At 33.5% G+C, this 18,019-nt stretch overlaps 1 long non-coding RNA gene across 1 annotated transcript; it reads right to left on the reverse strand.

The window, feature by feature from the left end:
• Positions 1–9,931: 9,931 nt before the first annotated feature.
• Positions 9,932–10,317, reverse strand: LOC129746215 (uncharacterized). The gene is made up of 3 exons (XR_008737267.1): positions 10,259–10,317; positions 10,110–10,201; positions 9,932–10,049 (listed from the first exon to the last, which is right to left on the reverse strand). It is a non-coding gene; the product is annotated as an uncharacterized LOC129746215 (long non-coding RNA).
• Between the last annotated feature and the right edge of the window lie 7,702 nt (positions 10,318–18,019).

Consider the following 18,019-nt stretch of genomic DNA (forward strand, 5'->3'; position numbering starts at 1 on the left):
CGTTCGAACTTGAAAAACAAATTGTCCTTCACGATGTAACGTGGAGGACAGGGGCTAAGTGATCACCCCTAGCCTTCTTGAAATTTTCAAATTTCAGTTTGCATAAATATAATCAACTTTCTGGGAAATGGCAATTCATGCGAAAATTTTTCTAGGAAACGGTTCATTCTGGTGAAAATTTTTCTGGAAAATGGTTCATTCTGGCGAAAAATTTCCTAGGGGAATGATTCATCTGGGGAAAATAAATCTGGGAAAGTGTTTTTCTGATGATAGAAAATCTGGGTATTTCTCATTCTGGGAAAACATTTTCGGGGAATTGGAGAACAACCTAAACTAGACGGGTAAACCAAATTACAGGAAAGAATCTTGGTTTTGAGCACTCTATGAAATGTTCAATTTTTTGGAAAAAAAATTATCGGATATGATCTATTTTAGGGAAAAAATTCTAGGAAATTGTGCATTCTGGGAAAAAAAAATTCTGAGAAATTGTTCATTTTTGGGTTTGATTTCGGGTATTTGTCATTCTGGGGGATAATCATTCTGGTTAAATGTTTTCGGGCTTTTGGTATACAATCGAATTTATGTGCAGAACCGTATTTTTTAAATTATGGGTGATATTAAGGCAGTTCGTCATAAAAGGTAATATTTACGATTTTATGAACTTTTAAATTTTGAACATCCCAAGTAACAGTTTTTTGAGTTTTAATATTGTTTTATGAAGACTTTTCCATGACATCCAATTTTTTAAACGGTTTTATTGTAATAAAAGTAATGCTTCATTTATCGTGTGTTTTAAAAGAGCCCTGAAAGTTTTGCTAAAACTTGAATAAAACACTATCTTAAGAGTGTTGTAAAAAAGTGTTGAAAGTATTGCTAAAGTTTCAATAAAACACATACTTTCTTGTTTTTATTAGAGCTTTGATACCAGTTTCAAAAATGCGCTCAATGCGCTTTTAAAACTAGCGTTCAAGCCAAGTTAAAAAACTGTTTTATTGGAGTAGTGAATGTATGCATGATAAAACTAAGTGACAGATGATTTGACAATCGAGAAAAACGAATACACGCATAAACTTTTTTACTTCTTTTTGAGATAGCATAACCTGTTTTTAAAAAGGATTATCACTTAAAATTGAGAAAAACGGGCTATCAAATTGATATTAATTAACACAACCAAATTCATCTGAAAAATAAAAACAACTTTGTTGCATCTGCATTCAAATTTCAAAACAACCGCAAATCAGTCCAGTCCTCATTATTATTCGCTCAATTCTTAGGGTTCGAATAAACGCACACTGTGAATAAACGTTTTTTGTGATACGATAAGAATAAATGTATTAGACAATTAATTTACAAGTACGCCGAATAAAGTAGGGGAGAGTGGGGTATCGCGGGCCATGGGGAAACGTGGGCCACTTTTAATATCTCAGATGTGTGTTGAGATAAAAATCTCAAACCAACTGTCATCGTCGTCGCTTTGCGTGAGCATATATTCCTATATGTTGTTGACTGAAATACGCATCATATGCTTCTTTTATTTATCAAGCTAAAAAAAGTTAGAAAAAATTACTTACATAATTAAAAAAACACCCGCTAATTTCAGCGATGGGGAACCTAAAGTGCATAACAAAAATATGCTCATACGCCTATGATCTTAGTTTTGTCATGATCTTTCACGTGGAAAAGGAATTTTTGATGAAACATCAATAAGTCACACAAACGCAACCAATTTGCAAATCATAGCTTGTAAGGAATCGTGGGCCACACATCTTGAATCACCTATATTTTTATGTTTTTATACACATTCTGAACTTAAAATACTTTTTCCCTATCTGTAAAGTTTTCTAATGCCAAATGAAGAGTTATGAAAAAACGTTCGCGAGCCAGGTTTTGGAATCTATTCGATCATACACAGCTCTCTTTTTTTATTTCATCATCTGAAATTGCTTTAAAATAACGAAATGAATTAGGAAATCACAGTTTTGGGTCAACTCATAAACTTTGCATGTTATTTGGTCAATTTGGATTTGGTGGCCCACGATTCCCCACCATTTTTCAAAATCCAAAAAATATTAGTTTTTTTCAAACAGTCAGAATTTGTGAAAAACAACTTATTAAAAATTAAAAAAAAAACCTTATGATACCTTGAAAATGTAGAAAACCAACCCATTTTTTATTTTCATTTTATCTTTTATAATAAAGAAGTTATGGAACAACGAAAAAAAGTGGCCCATGATTCCCCACTCTCCCATATTTGTTTTATTTATCCATCTCTGTCTCTCAATGCGAAGTTAATCTATTAAACTTTCATAAAAATAATAATCAACGGTGACTATTCGTTAAAAAGAAAAAAAAAAAAAAAAAAAGTTAATCTATATTTACGTCATCCTATCCAAAGTTAAGGCGTCGTACACAAATTACGTAACGCAAAAAATCTAGAATTTAGACCCCCTCTCCCCCCTATGTAACAATAAGTAACGTTTGATATGACCCCCCTTCTATAGTTACGTAACGCTTAAGTACCCCCCCCCCCAACCATATTCAATTTTGAAATTAAAAGAAAAAGTACACAAAAATTTATTTGATTTGAATTACACTGCACATAAACACTGACTGAATGAGCTGCAGTCGATGACGTGACAGTTAAATAAATTTAACAGCAAAGCTTACTTCGTTTCATTCGCGCAGTGCGATTTTTCTGAATCAAACTTTATTTACAAAATACTTAACCACCATTGACGCTTTCGAACAAGGGGTGCGTAGATTTGCTCGCCAAAAAAAAGAAAATTACAATTCTTTTCTTTATGTTTTTTCCATTAATTTGTTACGTAACTGAACCAAGTACCCCCCCTCCCCCCTATGTAACAGTAAGTAACGCAGACTCAACCCCCCTCTCCCCCCTACATGCGTTACGTAATTTGTGTACGACGCCTAACAAGATTCTTTCCGGATAAACTGCCCTTGACAATTTCTAGAAGACTGCAGCCACCGGCTTCTCCTCAGCAAAGACGGAGAAAATGAAATTCATCACAAGCGAAAATGCTCATTCTAAGCTAAGCCTCAACAAGTTTCAGATGATATATTCAGAATGAAGACCACTAGCATTGGCCGATCATTGAAAATTACGATTTATTTAAAGCGTAACGTAGTTCTTGATTATCGTAAGCGAAATAACCGAGCACGTTTTATAGAATCGTTTTATCGCTTCCAATTGCAGCAATAACCATTATAATTTGATATGTTGCATATTTTTAAAAATAGCGTTTCCTAAACCGTTACTGTTTGAATACTGTTTGCAGAAAAATGTTCTCATACAACTGTTTCAACAGTTACATAACCTAAATAGGGTAACGGACTTATTTTGGACCGGGTACATATTTTGGACCACCTTGTAGCTTTTTGCCAATATTTCTCTCATAAATCATGTTATACTTACAAATTTTGAACAAATAAAGTTAAAGCTACTTCTTATGATTCTAATCACATCTAAGTTTTATTTAAGTAAGCTGTTAACGAAGAGAAAATTCAAAATAAAGTTTTGATTTTTCACGGTTGGACCGAATCAGGGTCATTTCAAGATTGCCATTATTGGAGTCATCTTACAAGAGGTTTGCGGCAAAGCTGTGATGAATTTAACAAATACAAACATGTTCACAGCTATGATAAATATAATATAATGATAAAACTATTTTGCAAGCTCGAAAAAGCAAAATAGCTGGTTTTAATAGCAATTTGATCCATGCCGAAAATAGGTCCTACTTCATTCCTTAGGGACATAGTTTGGACCACTCAACATAACATGAGTATTAAACTTGTTGTTAAATGTTCATGAACGTAATAAAACGTTGAACAATGATATGAAAGAATTATGCACACTATTTCAATCACTCATTATGAATAAAATTTGGAATTTAAGCATGATTTTATTTAATCAACTCGCCAAAGCCCAAACTCGCCATTAGACGAGGTTCATTTTAATCGGCATAAAACCAATCCAATCAAAGTTTTAACTTACTTTTTGTGCACTATGCTTTGAATCACGTTGATCTTACAATCTACATCAATGGCAACTGTTTGATAAGCAGTTGTTAAAAGCTAGAGCTTAAAGAAGCCTCAAAACATGAAAACTTGGACTTGCACCAATTTTTTATTAAGTCATATGAATATTGTTTTTTATGCTTCATGGAAAATTACACTGGGTGACAGCCAAAAAATAGTCTGGGGTTTCTCAGCTGATTTAGACTAATTTTTGTGTCCTGAGTTAGAATATCACATTGATTATGCTGTATCAGGTCAACTTTTTGAGATATTTGAGTATTCTAATATCCTGACCTGATTAAACAAAACCATGGTCGCTTTCGGACTCAGGGCGTCAATATTAGTCTAATTCAGTTGGAAAACCCTGGACTATTTTCAAAAAATCTTTTTTTGTTACTCAGTGTTATTGAAAGTTTGGTATAAAAGTTTCAACCATTTAGGATTGCCAGTAAACTGAGTGCATTCAAGAATGATTTTCGAGTAAAAAAACTTGGGTTGGCAGAAGAAACGAAATTTAAAACCCGGGTTTGGAAAAAAACGACAACAAATCGTCAAATATGCAGCGAGTTTAATTTTTGTAGCAGTTGAAATACCTCACTCAATATTAGAACAATTTTATCAAACAATATTCAATTATAGCTATGTATATATGTTTCAAATCCTGGGAAAAGGTGGATGAAACACAGAGAACCAGAGTTCGGGCTGGAGCCCCAACCGTAAAAATACCAACCGTGATTTCAAAATAAACGACGCCATTTTTGCAACTTAGCTAAGAGCCACCAGATGTCGTTACGAGTACTTTTATTTTTTCCATTTTTTCTACACGCTCAGACGATAGTACCTTCAACGAATGAAAAATCCGCTCAAAGCCAAATATATTTTCAGTCACTCAATCGGGTATTGAAATAATTGTATACGGTTTTTCATTTTTTGGCCTGTGTTTGTTTTTGTCGACATGAAATTCTCTACTTCAAGACTTTTTTTTTTATAATTTAGAATAAATTTCGATGATGAACACAAATTTAAAAATTCGTTCAGTATTCTTTTTTTTCACAAAATTGTTATCTCGGTAGGATTGATGAAAAATTGGCGCATGGTGTTAATAAGTATAATAGAAGGGGGAATATTTGAAGAATTTATAAAATTTTTACATCGAGTTGCTTTTAAAAGCCTTTTGCTATTTCCTTAAATTCTTAGGATTCTCAGGTGTGCGGGTAACCTCCATGCAATAACTTTGCTCTGTCTAAGAGGCCAAATTCGATATTAAGAAGCTATTCCAATTTTCGAATATTTTCGGAAGTAGGTACTGAAGTCCTATCCTGGCAGAAATGACGCGATGTTTACATGCTAGAATTTCGCAATGTTCGAACGAAGATGGGTGGTGATACTTTCGATTAATTAGATTTGAAATGCTTCATTATGAGTGAAATTTGATTAAAAAAAATCTGATCCTAAACAAAAAGTAGAGCTTATCATACAGAAATCCTGCGGCAAATGTTGACTGAACTATTTTTTGAAATTATAATTCATATTAAAACAGACACATAATTAAAATCTTATATGAACTTTCTCTTCAAACAACTAAATAATGTTTGCTTTATCTCAAACAAAATCAGTGACTCAATACAAAACGAGTACCAAATGAGGCAACATTGCCAAAAGAAAAAGATTTCGTTAAAAGAGCATATAGTTCCTGCTGTAAATTTCATTATGTTGCTTTTTCTACACCCCAAAAAAAAGGGAACTAGCTGAACTCTGTTTTGGTGCGACCTGGAAGTAAATTTTGGGTTATTTATGTTCTGAGTGATATTAACTGTTGACAAAAAAAATCGACAACAACAGCTGAGTCACTTAGCTAAGAGCCACTAGATGGTGCTGTTTTTAGGCCAATTTTAACGGTTTTAAAATGGCCGACCATTCAAATTCTTACACACGGATTCGACACATATTTGTTCGGGGCCCGTTCTCTGGTTCTTTGTGGTTGAAATGTGTAAATTTTACAAGCGATAAAGTACTAAAAATCTAGTTTTCCAGCCCATGTGGTTATGCAATTTTAAAAAAAAAACCGTTGGAAAATTACTCCAACGATAAATTTTATCCTAGAACAAAGTTGGTATCAAAATTAAAACTGATTTTTGTGAAAAAAAATCTGGCTTTTAGATAGCTAAAAAGATAGCATAAATCTCGCACATTTTTATCTTTTTGAATCTATCTACAGAACTGAAGCCAAACCAAATCCACAAAGGTCTTGGAAGTCAAAATGCATCAATTGATGTCGAGATGTTCATGATGTCAGACTTTCTCAACTTATCATTGGGTCGCCTGAAGGAGATTTGCGTTCTGTAAAATGAGCCTAAAGATAATCCAACTGGCCAGTATTGAACACTGCAGTACAAATTTTGTCGAGATTTCAGTGTGCTGTCAGAATTTTCATAACATTTGGAACACACTATATAACAGGAATTTTACTGTTTTTATTCTATTCTTTTCGAACAAAAAAAATTTGACTATAGTCTATAACAATAATAAAAGACAAAATTATCTGAATAATTCGCATAATTACGCATCAATCGCTGTCGAAATATAGCAAAATTAAGAAAAAAATACTTATTTAGTTTAAGGGTGGTCCAAAATAGGAACATGGTGGTCCAAAATACTGGCCAGAGTAATGATTAAAGAAACGTGTTTTCAGGCTTAAATCTTGTTACGTTGCAACAAACGACGATATTTTTCGATAAAAAAAAGCCTTGATCTTCGTTATGAACGGATAAAGCAGTCGAAAATTGTAGCATATGCTTTTTTATTCCAGAAAATAGCATAGCCACTTCCCAAAGCGGTCCAAAATATTCAAAGTTCAATAATTTCGGAATTCATGATTCAGGCAATGTATTTTACAATTTCTTTAATCGTTTGCTAATCGTTCATTGCGCTTCAAAAATGGGATCTGTACCTACTACTAGACACAAAAAGAATGATGTCTTTCTGAAAATTTAAAAGTGTAAGTTTCTCAATTGATTACCTAAGGTATTTAGAAAAAATTGCATCATTCGTCAAGTTCTTCAATATGAAAAGTCAGGAATTATCTGCCTTGATGATCACGTCAAGAAAGGGAATTTAAATGTACAATTTTATGGAATCTGTTTGACAACCTGCATATACATTCATAATTATTTGTTTGTTTTAATGTGCATTTTGCGAGTTTGATTCGGTTGTTATTTCCGAAATAATTTTCGCATAAAATAACTTTTTCCACGAAAAATGTTTAGATTCTTGAAACGAATCTGATTTTTTTTTTCAATAAAATATAACGTTAACTACCTAATTGAAGACCTGATTCGCTCAAATCCGCCCAGAGTCATTAACGCAGTTCAAATGCGCGAGCAATCGAGAAAAATGTGGCTCATTAGTGTGGTAGGTAGGTTCGCTTCTTCTTATGGATCGCCCTCGTCCGTCGTCATCGTCGTACCTTGTATATGAGAGCTTTCGATCCACCCCGACGAGATCTTCCCAGTTTGCGCAGACGGATTCCTATACCTTCAAATATAACAGCCAACATATCCGCTCCCAACCTTTAGTTCACAATCGTCCGATCTCCGATTCAGTCAGCAGAACACATCGCGAATTCACCGCTAAGATTTTGAGACCCGAAGATCCGTAAAAACCCGAAAAAAAGGTTGGAAAACAAACAACAGAGAACTTAATAATCAAGGGGCCCGAAAAAAAGGCGAGCAAATCTTGGCCATTCTTTCTGTTTGCCTCGCGTTCTTTCCTTTTGGTGCGGCAGAGGGCTTACGTTGTTGCTGGTGTTGTATTGTGTGTGCGTCTCTGCTCTGCTAGTGCGGTTGATAATTTCGCGAACCTGTACAAACCCGGTGTGCCCTGCAGCAGTTAACTTCGCCTGCCCTTTGTGTATCCCTTCGGTTGAACGCGCCTCCGCAAATTCTTAGTCCACGCTGCTGCTGAGTCCGCAGACCTCTCCTCGATCTCTCGATCTACACAGGAACCAGTCGTTGCAGCAACTTCGGCAGCACCGGTATCTTGCTCTTACGACCGGATCGGGATTGAGTCATTTCATTTGTGAGCGGCGCATATAGTGTAAGGGGTAGTACCCGTACCTGTACTAACTAACTAACTGACCGGTAACCTGTGCTTTGCAGCCAGGCAACGAACGACTTGAACCTCAACGCCGAAGCGAAGCCACGAGCAGAGAGATCATTTAAAGGCGGCTGCAATCAGCGCCCGATCAATCATTGAGCCGTGAACGTGACATTGGAACGGATCTTACAAGATCTATCATCCCATCATCCGTACCCTAGAGAGACCGAAGAAGTCCGAGTGAAGTTCATACTTACCTTTGAGTGTGGCAACAGGCGGGGTCAAAGTGCTTACGAAATTTAGAAAAAAAAAACCACCGTGTTTGTTTTTATAGCGGAAACGAGCAGAAGGAAATCACCGCCACAATGAAGTGTCTGATTTTTGCAATTGTGATCGTTGGAGTTTTGGTTGAGAATAGCGGTAAGTGGTCGATTATAATTTCCTGGGTGTTTCGCGTCGATGGGGCTCTCTCTAGGCAATTGGCACTATGTGAACACCCAATTTAGCCGGCATCGTAGATCATCACCAAACATGCGTTACAGTTCGAAACATTCGCCGCGAGTCGTCAAAAGTGTGTCAATTGGTTGCAGAAAACCGCATCCGCAAGGTTTCGGACGTGGCTCAGATGTCAATCCCCTGGTTTGCTAGGTCCAACCAGATCCGGTGTGTAAACGGTTTCTGTTACAATTAATGGATTCCTCATAACGGATTTTTGCGAACGACGGACAACGGACGACCGACGCGTTAACTATTCCACTTATCCTACTTTTACGGGTGTTGTGCCCCGGGTAAATGGCTTCCGCGAAGATGAGTTGACTTGTACCTAGCTACCTATAGTGTGTGTTCCGTCAAGAGCGTGTCAACTTTAAACAAGGCTTATTACCTACTATTAAATATAGCGCACCATACGAAAGTCAAGCTAGCAGCAGCGGGAAGATAGTGCTGATCTAGAAACGGTTTAATGGGTGTTCTCAAAGTGCGCGATTTAGAACAAGCTGACCGACCGTCGATTTTGCATGTTGTTCTATACCTACGTTTTTTTTTAAACTGATGTTTGTTTTTTTGCACCATTTATTTATTTTCTGTTTGCACGAATGCATGTGGAATTTTTATTTATGTACTAACAATGGTTTTTCTATTCAAGTGTTATTTACATGAATTTGTTGAATAATTTTAAGTCATTACGATCATGTGTTTAATGTTAATTGTATCATGAAAATGAAACTCTATTTAAACTTAAGTTCTTATTTCCTATTATTGTATCAAATCTTCAGATTTCATTCATTCAAAGTTAGGCGTTCTACAAACACGAAAGCCCATTAAACAAAGGATGTTTTGAATTCGCACTCTTTTCGAATTTCAAAGCCCCAAAAATCTCAAATAAGGATGAGCAACACATAACTCGCGGGCCACATGAGCTTAAAATATTGTGATTTTCTTGAATAGCTAGATTCGCTTGCAATTAATTTCACTAGTCAAAAATTAACATTATTTTTTCCTCACCTTATTTTGTACCGTTCTTGAATTATTTGTTTACACATTAAGCTGACAATTTTGCCATGTGACATACAAAATTTCATCCGTTATTTTAAGGCGCATCTATGCAACTGCACAAATATTTCAGATTTTCGAAATGGTTAAAGATAGTAAGAAATGGTGTAAAAATCAATCAAGAAACAGACAAATATTGGATCGATTCATGGCCCTGGTGAAAGATTTTACCATACGATAATAAGTTTTCTAGCAGTTTTAGACCTTAATCATGTTTAGATTATTCTTCCAGTTTTTTTATTTATTTTCTATCGCGTCCGTTGGAAACAGATTCTAACCACTATCACCATCTTCATCTCCCGTTTCTCTTCGACTCTTTCGATACACAGTCATAATCATGAGTCCAGAATACTATTCAATACTTGATGCTAGAAAAGTAGGAAAATAAAAAAAAACACTGTTTTTAGCAAAATTGAATTTTGACTTACACTTTTCAATAGAGAAAATTTATTGGTAGGACCATCTCTGACAGTCTTTCGTGCAAATCTTCTTCGTGGTAGATTTTAACGGCTCGTTGGATCTAGAGAAGAAGTTTATTTCAAACCTAAATTTTACAATCAAATACTTCAAGAGTTACCTGATGACTTCGCTCGAAGTGAAGCTCCATGAATTTTTGAATTATTTGTTTATTTTTGTTGTGAATGACATGATTGCTGTGATTAATTAGTTCCCATTATAGACACTATAGTGTTTATAGTTCCCATATTCAAGAGGTGTACGGATATGACAGTGAGAGAAAAAGTACGAAATCGTTGAGCGAAATTTGAGATTGACGAAATTTTTTTGTGAAAACTCTAGCGCGAGAAGAAAATCGCAATAATAACAATACCTAAAATGCACATTAAATTAGAAAATTAATTCTAAAACTATTTTTCTACTAAAGAGAATCGATCTAATCGATGCCCTTTTCCGGTAAATCATCAAAAAACTAGGTATTCTAAATGATGTTTCTTACTCTGAAAAAAAAAAACAAATTTAAAACAGTCTGGTTTACAAATTTGAGATCAATATTTCCGTAACCAGCAAAAGAATACGAATTAAAATTTCAGACATTTAAATCAGTGCGCAGAAGTAGAATACATAATAGATTTTAAAAGAAGTTGAATACAAGTTTAAAAAAAATAGATCAAATCAGTTACCTAACCATGATTAAGAACTGTTGAGCAAAATAATAATATGAAGTAATTATAAATTTTTTATCATCTTGATTCACATTTATTTCCATCATTTTCAATGGAAATGTTGATCAAAACATTCTGCGCTAAAAACATGATTAAGAAAATATATTGATTCACGAATTGAAATGTGAATTGATCTCGATTAGGGAAAAAAAACCTAAACCCATTAATAATTTAAGAGAATTTATTCAAAACACGTATTCCATGCTTGATTTATTTATATATTTATTTATTTTTTTTTATGAAAAGAAGAAAATATTTAATTTTAATTCAAGTGATTAAAGTCAGAGAAATTTTTTTTTTCTGCTCATTTTCTACTAGTAATTGAAAACCAAGGCTTACAAAGCTCATTTTTGAAGTTTATAACAAAAATTAAATATATTTGCATTTTCAGTTAGTCATTAAAAGAATAAATTGATTGATCAAAATATTTAAAACTGATAAAAATTGAAATGAGGAATTCTAAGTTGCGTTGAAAATATTGGTAGCACAAAGCAAATGCAAATAAATTGAACACAGCCGATAAAATTTAGTTTTAAAGTATCAACATCGAATAACTTTTCAAACTTTTTAAAAATTATCAAAAAATCATGATCGATTTAATAAAAAGATTAAAATCATAAAATTAAGTGAAACATTTTTAAGTTTTCAAGCGCAAATTTCAAAGTTTAAAATTTCAAGCTCTAAATATTTTGTCAATTGGAAAATTGGGTACTGGAAAAGGATAAAAGGTCCATACCATGTTTTCTATTTTCAAGAAGATTATGTTTTCTGAACACAAAAATTTAGATTTGAAGAACAAAAATTTATTTATAAAAAAAAAATCAATGATCTAAAAAGTAGGAGTTTAAAATTTGTTGAGTTCATATCATAAATACCAATTATGGAGATGAAAAACATAAGTTTTTCCACATTTGAGAATACATTTTTTTAAATATAAACGTATCTCCATTTAAAAAAAAAAATCAAAACAAAATTCAATAGACTCCAGCAAACAGCATTTTTGGAACTATTTTTAATTGACTGATTTAGATAATTTTTGAATCCTGAACTTGAATCGTTTGTCGAATTATGCCTATCTAGTTTTGTTGATATAGTGTTTATAATTAAAAAAATGAATCAGATTTTAGTGAAATCAATCATTGAAAACTGATGGAACAAAAAACCAATATGAAAAACAAAAATTGATTGATTTTAATCGAAGAATAATGTAAAGATTAGATATTTTTCTTACCTCACAAAAGAAAGATAAAAAAAGGTTTTATTTCATTTAAAAAAACTGTTGAAGACCGAAAAAAGATTTGACTTTTGTTATATTTTTTTTTGCTAAAATTCAATTGGTTCAAAGTTTTTTTTTTAATTCATTAAAATTCATATTTGATAGTTAACAAGTATACCAGAAGAAAATTTCAATTACTTTTATCGCAGAAGTCCAATTACTAACGGTCTCCGGGAAATTTGATCATTGATTTAACCCTTTTTTCTGTAAAGTTTTTGTAATGTTTTAAGGCAGGCATGTCAAAATCGTTTAAGTGTGCGGGCCGCATTAAAAATCTTTCATTTCCAAAAATAATATTATTTCCTCTCGTAGCAAAAAAAAAACTTTTAATATTTTGTGGCAGAAAAGTCAGCGTACTTCTGTGTAGTAGGGAATTTTGTGATAATTTAAGACGGGGCTACGCGGGCCGCATGCCTGTTTTAAGGTTTTTTTAAAAAAAAGTGCTTAAATTTCTTAAGTGATTTTAACATACTTTCAAAAGTAATATCAAAAAACAAAATCTGAAAGAAAAAAAAACTAATAAAATATTTAGATTCGGGACAACCAAATTAATCTGAAAAAGCTACATTATTCTTTGTACCTCGGAAAAAATGACAATTTGTTGCCTTTTGAAGTTGAGCAATTCGAAAAACAAGAATCACAAAATAAAATCGGAGCTGAAATGGTTTATTGAAAAATACTTCAATTCATAAAATTTGTATAGATCTAAACGATTTTTATATAATCAAAGTGATAACATAGCTTTAAAGCAATGGATATTACGTTTCATATTTATTTGCTCATTCTGATGGCTACGGAAGGCAATACTTTTTCGAGGTTCCAAGAAAAAAAAAGAACTAATTTAAACCAGTATGAGGGCGCTGATTCCAAATATGCAAATATTTTTTTTTCTAGCAGCTTTTGTTTCCAAAATAACTTTGGAAAATGGTTAAAAACTCCTTTCATCAATTTGTACACTTTTTTTGGCTAAACTGAAGAGGATTTCAAAGTTTTGAAAGTTGAAGATTTTAATTCAATTATCAACTTTCCCGAAGATTTTGAGTAATTTTGACTTCTGAAAAGAAAAGTTTTACAAGTTTTCTTATTGTTTATTTTTTTACAATTTCGCAAAATACAGCAACTTTGACAAAATTTTCAAAGAAATTATAACCTATATTGAATCTACGATATTTTTCAAACTATAAACAAGTTTAATCGACTTGTAGTCTTCAACATGTTTCTTAAATAAAATAAAAATCTTTCATATAAATACTCCAAGACTTTATTCAGCGATGTCAGAAATAGTTGTTATGTTATCTATTCAAATTACTAATGAGGCTAGAACAAATATCAATTTCTTCTTTTGTCACCCTCCCCCCCTTCGAAATTTTCAAAAACCCGAAGGGGGAAATAAATAAAGTTTTAAGTATTTAATGTAAACTCGAAAAAAAATCAAGAATCCAAAAAATTACAAGACGAAAAAAACAAATTTTGGAAGATGGAAGTTATTCCACCTTTTGTGTTCTTGATTTTATTGAATTTTTCGATTAAATATTACATGCTTTTTAGGTTTTGTGCAATGATATTCTATGCAACTGTGTTGCAACCTTTCGTGCAATTTATTCCAATTTATTTGTTTTTCGCATTATTTTTTATTGTCCCCCCCCTCGCGATGTTTCAACTCTGAGTGACAAAAGAAGGATTTGAAATTTGTTCCGGCCTAATTGTAAAATTTAATTTTTTTAAGCTACATACAGGTGGTCCACGATGAAATTGCCACACTATAAAATTGCTCTAACTTTTAATCGTTGGGTAGAATTTAATGAAAATTTGGATGGATTTAATTCATAGTGCATTATTTACATCCTGCAAGTTTAAACACGTTCGTCGCCATGGCTCCCATATTTGGGTGACGAGTGTAGTGGGGGCCCCGTCACATCAAAAAGCAGGTGACGCTCTCTTACTCAAGTTAGCTGCTCAGTTTAGCCACACGTTTCAAATCTGGGAATTCTCCCACTTTTCTTTCTCGCTCCCAGAATTTCTTTGGGCCTAGTAAAACTACCAAAATGAGCGTGGCGACGAACGTGTTAAAGTCGTGTGCTCAAAACTAGCGGAAATGGAGTCGAAAGAACAGCTCGTGCGTGATGAAATCTTGTGCACTCATCACGAGAACAGTCCTCAAACCAATAAAAATTATATATCAGTAACTTTATCAAATATGCATTTCATAATTGTAGTTGTCCCACAATCATTTAGAATGTTAAGCTTTTTCCATCATTTAAGGCTTTTTTTGTGTTCTTTCGAAGACATGAGTGCAAAATGTATTATTATCAAAATCGTAATATTATAGTATTTTAATTCAGAATACCTTCATGACTTCACTCCCACTTTGAAATGCCTTTAAATGAAGTCCTTAGTAAAATTTCCATAGTCTGAAGAGTTGAGAGAAGGTATAATTTTGTTTGATTAAAATAAAAGTTTCTTTTCAAACCTATTCAATTTACAGGAATATCTATTTTGAATTTTGTGTATATGTTGTCAAAAACAAAAATTTATTTTCTAAACAATAAGATTTACACCTCGCAAATTTCAAGTTCGGTAAAGTCACATTCTTCAACTGCGCAAATCCATTAAAATTCTTCACCCAATGCCGAGTAAAAAATATGAAAAAACCATCTGGATCATTTAAACGTTTATTATCCAGCTCAAATCGTACGAAGCAATAAACTGCAAAAGAAAGATCAGAAATTCTCAACGCGTTCAACCGGGCAGTCGAGGGAGTTCTGATTTTTGATTTTCGTTTTTTTCTCAGATTTGAAAGCCTGAGTTCACACTTGGCGCGATCTGGTGCTGGTGCTTTTAGTGTTCAGCAGGCACTAATGAACGACTTTTATTGCTTTCTGGATTGGCGCCCGGGACTCTTGTTTTTTTTTGCTGCTCGTTTGCCTGTTTCCCATTCTCCTTTTTTATGTGTAGTCATTTAGTAGTGGCTGCTGCCTCCCCGAGGCAATTGATGATAAACTTTAGACGTGGATGTTGGTTTTTGCAGTTTTCGATACATCGACCCCTTCGGAAGCAAGAGCAGGAACTGAAGAGCTGCAAAATTCACCACTTTAACACGAATGAACCCAAAAACGTTTCCTAAAAGAGAAAGGCACTCTTGAATGAGGATTGGAGCCCATAACAGAGGGCTGTTCTGAGGGGACGATACGCATTGTGCCAAGCCATTCGATTCGTTTCGGAAGAAATCCGTTAGGTACTTGGAGCGGAATTTCACGGGGTGGCTTATTTGTTTCTTTTAGTTTGTTTCGCTTTAATTGATGGGTTCGCGAAAGGTTTGTTTTTGTTTCAGCAAAATATCAATAGTGCACCTTTCAAAATGAAAGGTTTTTTAGGGTTGTTGTTTTAGCGAGACAAATTTGCAATCTTTGCTAGACTTTACGCCTTCGTACTACACGGAAGCTGTGAAAACTTTATGGAACTAATAATCATTTTTTGACCATTTATTTTCCAAAAGCGAACCCCTGGAGGCTGAAATCTCTTAAATAAAGAAAAAAAAAATATTTAAAAATTATAATTTTGGAACAAGTATTTGAAGAACATCATTAGATAACCATTTATCAGACCAGTGATTATTTACACCAACATATTTTAAAATCTTTTACATTTTTGTCTCATTTTTTTTTGTTGAAGACATGATTTCTTTCTAAATTTCCAAACAAATTCATTTCTTGCGTGAGCTTTCATTACGTCGTATGAATCAAAATTATTACAAAAAAAACAAAAACTGACTAAAATTAGTCCCAACTTTTTTTCCATTTAGAATATATGTAGTCTGGACAACATAAAGTCTGTTTCACATAGAATCTGGTCAGATAAAATATATCATTTCTCCGCAAAGAAATAACGTACAACGAAAGTAAAAATGTCATTTTGAAGGGTTTTTATTGCACTTCAAGTAAAAAATACATTAAAAATCATTCGTCAGCTTTTCGGATGAATTTTCTAACTTTTTTTGAGATACCACCCATCATTTTCTGCACAGTAGATACTGCTGGTAACCTCATTCGCCATCTTGTTCCACCACTTTTCCAATTGAGCGGTTTTTTTCATGGTTCTGCCACATTTCTTCAGTTTGCCCATAACTATTGCCCAATATTTCTCAATGGGACCAAAATCCGGAAAGTTTGGTGGATTGATACTTTTTTCAACAAAATTGATCTTGTTCTCTTTACACCACTTAACGACATCCCGGCTGTAGTGGTAGCTTGCCAGGTCCGGCCAGAACTACAACGGACCTTTGTGGGACCGAATGAATGGCAAAACCCTCTTCTGGAGACATTCTTCTTTGTAAACATTTCCATTCATTGTGTCCCCAGTGATGAAAATCTTAACTTCTTCCCAAAACTACAGATCCCTTGCCAAATCATCAACTTACCAGCAAATTTATCTGCGCAAACCAACTTGAATCTACCCGCAACATTCCCTTTACGCTTCGCAAAGCAACGTTGCAGCACCGAATTTGCAATCGATTTTGGATATTTCAGGAATTTCGCGATCTTTACCTCTGACCACGTCGGTTTCTCTACGTGAGTGTGAAGAATTTTCTCTCGCCTTTCGCGTTCCATCGTTGATAACTTTTGACTGACTGCTTCAATCTTGATGAAATTTTCATCACTAAGTAGGTAAACAAACCATCCGGATCCAAACACTGTCAATAGATTCGCGATGTGACAACTTGGGGCGCTGTAGTAAATGAAAAGATGCGACCAGATTCTATGTGAAACAGACTTTATTCTATATGTAAGATAAAATTTTTTAAGTTGTTTTGATAACTTTTGCAGCAGTTTTCTGTGAATTCTTAAGATGTTTCATACGACGTTATGAAAGCTAACGCGAGATTTATTCAAAGCAATATATTGAAAACACTTAAAACTTCAGGACATACATAGCTAGTAACCTGTGCCTATTTGAATTATGAGCTTTGACTTTCTAGGTAAATGAGAGAAAATTCAGAAAATCTACGTAAGGCCAGAACAAATTAGAAATCCTTCTTTTGTCACTCGAAGTTGGAACACCGCAACCTAGAGTAATTTTAGAGTCCACTCTCAATTTTAATAAAAATACTCATGTATTATTGAAAAATACTCAATTTCCCAGTATGATGCTCAAAATCTGTTTTGGAAATTTTAGAAAAATTTAACAAACATTGGAACAGATAAATTGTTTTCCAACTTTCTGCGTAAGATCGTCAATAAAAAAAAGCTTTCTATTAATTTTAGCCAACTTTTTTTATTTTAAACCAGCACACAGCACTGTCACATATTGTCCAAAATATTGGAGATCTCTTAAAACTATTTGAGAGGAACTCAATGCATTTTTTAGAATGAAAAGCGATTCAGAAGGTTGTAAGTTGCACCCGAGTAAAGAATGCGTTGTGACGTCACGAAAATTTATTTACTTTTTTTTTCGGAAACATTCATGACTTCTTACTGCAACACTATTACTTTTTTTATTTCTCCAATGCGAGGTCTACATAACAATGCGCTTGAATAAATGAATTCAATTATCAAGTTTTTAACGAAATTAAACATAATTTTTTTGCATAAACACGGTTATTTTAAAACTTCTCTAATAAAAAAAAAATCAAATCCGCGCTAGTTGATTACTTGATTCAACAGTAAACAAACTATAATTAACATAAAATCCAAATTAATTTTTTTTAAAGAATACTTGTGAATCATATGGCAGGAAGTTGATATGAAAAAAATCTAGCAAAAAGATCAAGTTCTTCTGTATTAGAATGAAAAAAAACGCGCAAATAGCTTCTTTCACTTTCTGGCATTATCCAAACGAAATACGTATCCATGGAATAAATGCAATGAGATTCAAAAAACCTTTA

This window comes from Uranotaenia lowii, chromosome 2, assembly GCF_029784155.1.
Source record: "Uranotaenia lowii strain MFRU-FL chromosome 2, ASM2978415v1, whole genome shotgun sequence".
Lineage (NCBI taxonomy): Eukaryota > Metazoa > Arthropoda > Insecta > Diptera > Culicidae > Uranotaenia > Uranotaenia lowii.